Source organism: Hemicordylus capensis, chromosome 6 (assembly GCF_027244095.1).
Source record: "Hemicordylus capensis ecotype Gifberg chromosome 6, rHemCap1.1.pri, whole genome shotgun sequence".
NCBI classification, from domain to species: Eukaryota; Metazoa; Chordata; class Lepidosauria; order Squamata; family Cordylidae; genus Hemicordylus; species Hemicordylus capensis.
Genome location: NC_069662.1, coordinates 71,917,762 through 71,927,335, shown reverse-complemented (window position 1 = coordinate 71,927,335; position 9,574 = coordinate 71,917,762). Strand labels below are relative to the sequence as shown.

General features: G+C 47.4%; 1 long non-coding RNA gene across 1 annotated transcript; it reads right to left on the bottom strand.

Moving 5' to 3' along the window:
• Positions 1-5,324: 5,324 nt before the first annotated feature.
• Positions 5,325-9,114, bottom strand: LOC128331921 (uncharacterized). The gene is made up of 2 exons (XR_008310469.1): positions 8,850-9,114; positions 5,325-5,530 (listed from the first exon to the last, which is right to left on the bottom strand). It is a non-coding gene; the product is annotated as an uncharacterized LOC128331921 (long non-coding RNA).
• Positions 9,115-9,574: the final 460 nt, after the last annotated feature.

Sequence of the window (9,574 nt, the reverse complement as noted above, 5' to 3'; positions counted from 1 at the left end):
CCTTTTAGGATCGACTGTCAACAGTAAAGGATCCAGCAGTCAAGAAATACGCCGCAGACAAGCACTTGGTAGGGTTGCAATGAAGGCCTCAGAAAGGATATTTAGATGCCATGAGGAGTCTACACCTACAAAGATTAGAATCGTTTGGACAATGGTTTCCCCCATGACATTCTATGGATGTGAAAGGCGGTCTTTGAAGAAACAAGATAGAAAAAGCATTGACGCTTTTGAACTTTGCTGCAGGAGTAGACTCTTGAGGACACCATGGTCAGCCAGGAAAACAAACCAATGGATCATAGAACAAATCAATCTAGAATTTTCACTCGAGGCACAAATGACGAGACTCAAACTATCGTACTTCAGACAGATTACGCGAAGGCCCAGCTCCCTTGAGAAGTCTATAATTCTGGGGGGAGTTGAAGGAAAGAGAAGAGGACAACCAGCAACAAGGTGGATGGACTCGCTTATGACAGCAATGAATGCATCACTGAGAAACCTGAGAGATCACCCTGGAGAGAATCTATCTATGTGGTTGCTAAGAGTTGACAGCACTTAATCAATCCATCCATCCATCCATCCATCCATCCATCCATCCATCAATACACACACACACACACACACAGACAATCTCTACAGGGTATCTGAATTGAAGGACTGGTCTGTGAGCAGAAAAGGTATGCTTGTTTTTAAAAAGGTTGGGAATCCTGTATTAGATGATTTGCACAAAGTTCTTCTCCCAGGGGTAGGGATGGAAGGTGAGCTTCAGTCCTGCCTGAAACATGGCATGGATGTGGGTGTGCTTGGGCACACCCATCGGAGATGCTTTGCTTGCATGATTGGAGCTACTGGAGTGTGGCTCCATCTTGTGCTACAGAGGTCATATGAGGCATTACATCAAAGCTGTGTTTGGATCCAGCAGGCCAACCACTCCTCTGCCAGAAGTCTATGTGCTCCCTGATTCTACCGTTGCATTGCACAAGCACAGTATTTTGAAAGAAATTCAATGTCCTGTGACGTTTTCTTCTAAAAGAAGATCTACTGTTCTCAAGGCTGTAATGATGGTCTTGAAAGGTGTGTCTAGTACCTGGTGAAATCTCAGAAGTGTGGGGAGGAAACTGGGGGTGCTGAATAGTAGAGGCTGACAGGGATGCTGGGTGTTATTTCTGTTTTTAAGTGCTTTTGTTTTGCATCTGAAGATTGGATTGTAGATTAAATTTTCTGTAATTTGAAATGGTAGACTAGGTAGAGAGGCAGGTGGCCAAATGATAAAGAGACCATTTTCATCATCTTAACACAAATGTAAGAATTGCTCTGCTGGGTTGCATTGATGCATCTAGTCCAGCATCCTGTTTCCAACAGTGATCAGCCAGATGATTCATGAAAGCCCACAAGCAGGACATTAAGACCGCAGGCCTTCCCTGTTGTTTGTCCCCAGGACTTGCTATTCAGACTCATGCGGGGAGATATTACTCAATGGCTTTCACTCTTATACAGTTGGAGCTGTACCTGGGGCAGGCTGTGGCAGATGCAAAGGTGGCCTGGGTGTGCTTGTTGCTACCTCTCTACACGCATCCTCGAAGCTGCTTCCACCACTCAAACAATATGCTATGGCAGTTTTGATTCAATTTGGCTGCTGCAGTCTGCTGAAAATTAACATCTATCTCTCTCCGATACGGAGGAAGCCTCAGGCTTCCAGTCCCGAGGCAGACGGGCTCCCTCTTATCCGTCTTTCAAAGGACCAAAGCTCAAGTTATGCAGGTCTCTGCTTGAGTCTAATGACCACCAGACTTAATCTCTTCATTCTGAAGGACTCGCTTGAAAATGACCATCTTTCCAACTTCACTTATCTGGCCGGCTCTGGGATGTGTCTGATTGACTACTTTATCGCCTCAGGGAACCTTCTCCCTCTGGTGGAGGGTTTTGAGGGTTGTCTCCAAATTTGACAGTGATCATCTCCCCATCTCGCTCCTTCTAAAGCCTTTCATCTATCAGTCCCTTATGGAGAACCATGATCATCCCACCATATCCTTGGCGGGAGGAGCATATTGCTGTGCTAAATGGTCTCCACAACTGGATCCAACACTAAGTGAGCTATTCGCCTCTGACCACCTGCAGCGTATTCAATCATCCTCACTAACTAACGACCCTACTTCTCCACTTTTGGTGTCCTACAATGCCCTCGTCCAGGAATAACAGCAGCTCCTCTCTCGCAAGATCTGTCAGCTACGTGCACAGTGCCAACAGGCCTCCAAGCAGTGGTTGGATAAGGACTGTGCTAAAGCCCCAAAAGCCCATCCCTACACCTATCAAGTCTATAAAGCTAGTTCTGGACAGTTGGCCGTACAGAATCTCCTTCTGCAGAAAAGACAGCACAAACTTCTGCTGCTTCGTAAGAAAAGAGATGCCATGAAAGATGCCTGGATGGGTCTCATTCAGGCCATTAGAGCCAAAGATTCTGCCATGTTCTGGCATCTTTACAAAGCACTCTCCCACTTATGAACCAAATCACCTGGACTGTCATCTTCATCCAGAGATCAGGGAGAACTATTTTCATGACCTATGCAAAGAGCCTGCTGCTGTTTGCAGAAACTCCACTTGTGCCATTGAAGACACTCCAGCGTGGGCACCAGTGTCAACCTCAAAGATTCACAGTCTAGTCACCCAGTTAAGACTGGGGAAGGCTCCAGGCGAGGACCTTATTCCACCAGAGGCCGTTAAATATAAGCTAGACTGGTGGGCCCCTGTCCTGGCTTTGCACTTCACCAATGTTGACACAAGTGGCCAAATTCCCAAGGACTGGGGGGGCAGTGATCATTGCCTTATATTTAAAAGGGGCAAGAAGGATGATCCTGCCAATTACAGACCCGTCACTTTGCTCAATACCATCAGCAAACCTAATGCGAGACACCTATCCGGGAAGCTTAAAGATGGATTGGAGGAGGAAAATCTTCTTGCTGAGGAACAAGCGGGCTTCAGGGAAGGGCGTTCCACCATCGACCAGTGCCTAGTTCTACAGCACCTTATCGGGAAATACGCTTCCTGCCGGGTGACCTCCCTCTATGCCGCCTTCATCGACCTTAAGGCAGCATTCGACTCCATCTCACGAGTCAAATGAAGGGAGAAGCTGGAAGCCTCCTCCATTGACTGGCGCCTGCTATAACTTCATCGCACCCTGCACGCGAACACATCACTCCAGGTGAGATGTAGCCCCCAAGGCCACCTCACAAGAGCTGAAGGGCATCAAACAAGGATGCATTCTGGCTCCACTCCCCTTCGACTTCTACATTAACTCTATGATGGGCCAGCTTAACAATCCAGATTTCCACCCTCCAAAGCACGCTGGGAGATACATTGCCATCCTGTTATACGTAGTTGATGCAGCCATCCTCTCAAGGACCCCCCATTGGCCTTAGAAGAAGACTGAGGGCCCTGACGCTGCACTGCAGGGAGAACTGCCTGGAAATCAATGATCACAAAACTAAAATGATGGCCTTTGTCAGGAGGCCCAAGATCTACTCTTGGCACATTGAGGGGCATAAGATTGAGCAAGCTGCACGCTTCAAAGACTTGGGAGTAGTTTTCCATTCTGGTGGCTCTAGGAAAGGCCATAAAGAACACCTGGCTTTAAATGTCCAGAGAAGTGTCTCTGCCATTCTCAAATGCCTGCCGACAAGAGGAGGCCATTATGTATCCGCGGCCCTTGAACTGTTCACAGCCCAGTCACTAGCTAGCTGCTCGATGGTGCCCAATTGGGCCCGTTCCCCAACATTGTGGCTCTGGAACTTGTACAATCTAAATTTCTGCAGGCAGCGCTCCAAGTACCGAGATGTGTCTCCAGTGCCACTCTGTTATGCTCAAGTTAGTCACTCAGCAGGCCAGAAACTGGGAAGAAACAAAGCCCTGGTAACAGACAGTCTATTACTGACTTGGCATCAGGAAGTCCTATCCAACTAGCACGAGAAAGCATGTTTCATGTTTAGCATGTGCCAGGCTCTCCTTTTGACCCTGTGGCAGCAGGGCAAGTCAAGGCATGGCGCTAGGGGATAACTCTGAGGGACAAATTACTCTGCCAGTGGTCAGAGGTGTTGTGAACACTTGATACCTCTAAGGCAGACCTGCTCAACTTAGGCCCCCCAGCTGTTTTGGGATGACAACTCTCATAATCCACAGGCACAGTAGCCAATAGACAGGGATTATGGGAGTTGGAAGCCAATATCTGCAGGAGGACCAGAGTTGAGCATCCCTGATCTAAACTCAGCTTACTCTTCCGGGACTTTCTCCCTGCCAAGTAGGAGCAGACCCAGGTTCTTGCTCACCTGAGGAAAGCTATGACAGCCTCACACCCTCCACAGCATTTCAAGGGGCACAGGTTGAGGAGACTGTTTCCTAGTTGGCAGCCTTTTCTCATTACCTTGGCCACCTTTCTCTTGGAAGTGAAGGACTTTGCACAGTCTCTTGTCTCAAAGACAGTGGAGGACAGACTAGTGAGTCAGAGGGCTAGAGGGTCAAGACACTGGTCATCCCTTCTCTACTGCTCTGACACTATCCCTTTGAAATGTAGATTGCTACTCTTAGGGACTAACTTCCTTCCTTCCTGCTTTGCACTTCCTCTCCCCGTTCTCTTCCTGTTCCTTCTACCTTGCAACATGCAAGCTCCTCTCCCTGCACCCAGTGTGCAGAGATGCAGAATCCATCTGTATCCAGCTAGCTAGCTAGATTAGAGATCCTAACTCCTCACTTTCCTATCTAGAATGGAGTTCTTTAATAAATGGCTTTTATATTGATTTGAAACTATGAACTGGCTCCGAGTTACTTTACTCTCAGCATACACGCATGCCTAACCAAATTCCGCTGTGTTGTGCCTCTGTACACTTTGCTGTAATGAAAAAGGGATTCTCTTACCAGAGAGAATTCCCAACACTTTCAAGACTGGCAACTGGGGGCTGGGCAATGAGAAACTGCTTCCACCAAGCAGCCTCCTCCCCTTAAGCCCGTACACCAAAGCCTTTCTCAAGTTACTACCAGAGGCAGTGGTTGGTGGGGTCAGTGGGGGGCCTGCAGCAGAGGCAGCGAATGGTGGGTGAGCAAGTCCTCAGGCGGATCTGCCCCTGCTGCTGCTAGAGTTATGCTGCTAGAGTTATGATTGTCAAGTAACTGAGGGACAGGAGTATTCTTCCTGCCCTAGAGGCACGCACAGTGCACAGGTCTCCCCATTTCAGAGCAGGAACCAGAATGCTCTACAAAACCTCCGAAGCTTCCAAATGTTGTTCTGTACATAAGCAGAACTCCTGCTGCAGAGACCATGGAGGAGAAGAAGAGGTGTGTCTTTCAAAATTAGGTTTTTTTTAATAATAATAATAAAATAATAATAATAATAACAACAACAATAAAAACAACAACAATAATAGGAATAATAATAATAATTTACAAAAATAACAATGGTCAGGCTTTTCCAGATCATGTTCCTCCCCGCTCAGTTTCTCTTCTTCCGGTTTCGCTTCCTCCCCCCTCGCTTCCTGCACCCGAACTTCTGAAAATATGAAGTAGATAAAATCATTAAATTAAAATGCACTCAGTAAATTGGGTTTCCCCCAGTGAATCTGGGAGACATTTCTTTGTTGCCATTACAATGGCAAACTAGAAACTGTGGGCTGGTTTTCACAATTGCTTCTCCATAACCTTCAAACCTTGCTTTGTGGTTTGCCAGCACAGCCCAATTCTGGCTCTCACAGATCTTTGACAGGATTGCAGGTACACAGACAAGGTGTCTTGCAGCATTCCCGCTCTAAACCTGGTCTCCTACGGACTGAAATTATTGCAAAACCGTAATTCCTCATAGTGGGCTGGTTTATACAATTCTAATTCGAGTACGAGACGTGCCACGCAATCTTGTGCCTACAAGCAAGATCTGCTCATGAGCAATCTAAGGGTTTGCTGCCCAAGCCGTAGGGCTAGAGGCAGGAACTCTGGCCATGGACAGGAACTGTCTGTGACTTCCACTGCGCAATGAGAAGTCAAGACTTCACCAGCCATGGTGCTCTGACTCTCAGACATGCTCTGAGCAAACTGCATGCTTGATCCAAAAGCTCTTGTCTCCAGCCAACAGCTTTTCTCCTTCAGCTGAAAGATCCACCACTCTCAAGCCTCTGATCCTGGTAATATGTTGCCTCTCCAAGCCTTGGATCCTTCCATCCTTTCCCCTTCTTCTCCATTCCCCTCGTCCCTCTACTAATTCCTGATCTCCCCAAACCATGCCAGTCCTCAACCTTCCTTACCCCCCCCCCCTTTTTCCATCTCTATCTAAGTTGTATTAGGCTCTAGGAAGGTTTAATACACACATACATGTGTTAGTTAGGAACACTGGGTGAATATTGTTGCTGGTTAGGGTTGAAATACTGTTAGTAATATTGATAGAATGTTCTGCTTTCTGCTCAGTTAGATTGATGTTGTTATTCTTTTATACTCAATAAAGCCCATTGAATCATTTAGGTTTGGTTTGATCTCTTTTCTTCCTTGCGTCCAGATCCTACATGGTCACTATATAAAAGAACTTGGTCACTTGCTGACACTATGAGACAGGCCTCATTTTGTATGCTAGCTAATGAGCATATTCAGTATATAAATCAGGCCTGGACCACAACAGGAGGAAGCAGAACACAGTGCTACAATCCAAAAGGAAAAAGAAAGCGTTGCAGAGCATCTATAAGTGTCAAAAGTTGCATGCCGAGAACGGTTAATTGCACTAACAGCACTACAGTGGAACAGTGAGGCAAATCAACATTATGCAATAGATGCAGGTACCAGTCACCGCAACTGTTTTGCTTTTTTAATTAAAATCAGCTAGTGAAAAACTATACGTCTGAGCAAAGGGACAAAAAGCAAAGGATCATGATATTTCCCCCCAGCAGTTATTTTTTTCCTCCTTAAATTTGCCCTCTCAAGGCTCCTTTTCCATTCATGTGAGAAAAAAGCAGCCAGAGGTAAAAAACACTCCACCCATTTCTCTGCTGAAACTCGCAACTGCCAGTGGCCATGTGTAATTTGAATCACAACCAGCCACACCCGAGAGAGTATTACATGTGTCTGTTGTAGAAGGCACATCTTAGCCCTGAGACAGCTTCTACAGCTAATCTGTGGAATGAAGAAGAAAAAAGCCCACTAGCATGTCACCATCTACTGTTGACTCTCTGGACAAACACAGAAAAAACCCTGTGCAAAAAACTAAATACAGTTTTATAATACATCACTAAAGATGAACCATGAACACTACTCGCATAAGAGTTATGCCTTCTACAAAATAATTCAAAGCAATTTATTTTTGCAATTCCCTATTCCACGAAAGCAGACAGCAAAGCTATTACCCATGAGCTGCTGGAAGGGCAAACCAGCACAGCTAAGGACCTACTCTCTTCCGCACCCCTCCCCTCTAACCTCCTCCAACAACAGAGCACAGAGAAAAGCCCACCCAAAGAAAGGAAGATTGGATTTGAGCTGGATGGGGAGAGGGGTTGCCTGCAAAATTTTGTTTACTGAATAAGGAGCACACCTTGGAGTGAAGAGGTGCTTTCACGCAGCAAGCCTACCCTGAAATGAGACTGAAGAGCTCCCTCCGGCTCTTTAGAGCTCTAGGCCACGCCCTTTTGCATGTGAAGTATCACATGATGACATCACATGCAAAGGGGTGTGGCCTCTAAAGAGCTGAAGAGAGCTCTTCAGTCTCATTTCAGGGCAGGCTTGGTGCCTGAAAGCATCTATTTTCCCCCTCTGGAGGAAGAGAAAGGGGAATAGATGCTTTAAGGCAGCAAACGCTCCCTAAAAATAATCGGAAAGTCAGTGCTCTGGGGGGGTAGGGGCGGGGGCGCAGGCTCTCTGCCGGGACTCAGATCTCTCTTGTGCGACTTGCGCGGCTGCATGAGTGGGGGTGGCAGCAGGCACCCAGCAGTGGGGATTTTCCAAAACAAACAAACCAACCCTGAAAAAAAAACACACACCTGTGATGGTTGGGTGCGGGGCATGGCAAGCACTTGGCGCTCCCCTGCAACTGGCGCCTAGGGCATGTGCCCTGCCTGCCCCACCCAGATTACGTGTCTGCATGGCCTATTCAGTCGGCGAGTGCTTTCTGCACTGGCCCAGTAGGGTTCTTCCTTCATCTCCCTGGCAAGCAGGGCAAAGAAGCCCCCAGCGGGGCCAACACAGAATGCACTCTCCAGTTGGATGTGCTACACATGCTGCTCAGCCCCAGAAACGCCTCCAGCATTGGTGTCCTGACACAGGGTGGAAGGGGTATGGCCGGCTGGGGACAGCACAGCCGGGGACAAGCCTGCCATCAGAGGAGGAGGCAGCGGCAGTAGCAGTATGTGTGTAGGGAGACCCGGTGCTGGCAGAGGAGACCTCGTTGCGTGGCGGGGGGTCCGGCCTGGCAGCATTGGCAGGAAAAGGGCAGGCACCTGCCTGTCTAGGGTTGCTGCCAGCCATCCTACGCCCCGGACAGAGACTGGGAGTGGGTGAAGTACTCAAAACTACTTTCTCTGGCCCACCTTTAACAAGCAGAGATTCCATTTCTTTTCTGACTATGTCTTAGTGGGAACTGATTCATTTGTGATTGTTTTAAGCCTAAGTATATAGCAATGCATGCAGAGCATCCTATATTAAGTCTGCTCAAAGGGGGAGTGGATGGTTCATGTAGGGTAGAGTCAACTGGTATGAGTAAAAGGTTGTGCAAATTAGCTACCATGAAAAAAATGTATCTGACAATCGTACTTTGTACTAGGCTGTCTTACAGACCAGCTCTAATATGACGAGGTTAATGAAAGGAAGAAGCAGGCCCAGATTACTCTACATTTACTTACCCCATGTAAAGGCAGAGGTGCAGATGGAGGTACGGACTGATGTACGGATGGAAGTGCGGATGGAGGTACAGACCGATGTCCGGATGGAGGTGAGGATGGAGGTGCAGATAGAGGTACAGGTGGAGGTGCAGATGGAGGTATAGACTGATGTACGGATGGAGGTGAGGATGGAGGTGCAGATGGAGGTACAGACTGATATACGGATGGAGGTGTGGATGGAGGTGCAAATGGAGGTACAGACGGAGGTGCAAACAGGGGTGGTGTTGTGGACCTGACAGAATGAAAACAGACATTAAATAGAATCTGCTGCATCTAGGCCAGCCTGAGCACATTTGCTTACAGCACTACACAAACCAATCACATACACCTTTACTCCAAACAGTCTGTGCTCTATCAGAGGCAAGGTTACACCTAGGTAATTTTGGAGCCTGGACCTAAAGGTTTCTGGAGCACCCCACCCTGCAACTTAAGCATCATGCCCCTACACACACACACAAACACACATGCAATATTTTTAATACGTGGGTTCTTGAGGGCACAAACAGCAACTGAACTCACAAGAATGTAAGAATATAAAACAGATACACTTATGCAGATATGCACTAGCAGAAATGTTTCAACACACAACTTAACATATTCCCATCCCACATATCTCCCCCCACTCCCCCCTCTGTCTCTAAAGCACCTGAAACAGGTCACAGTTATACTTGAGTGCCTGGTCGATT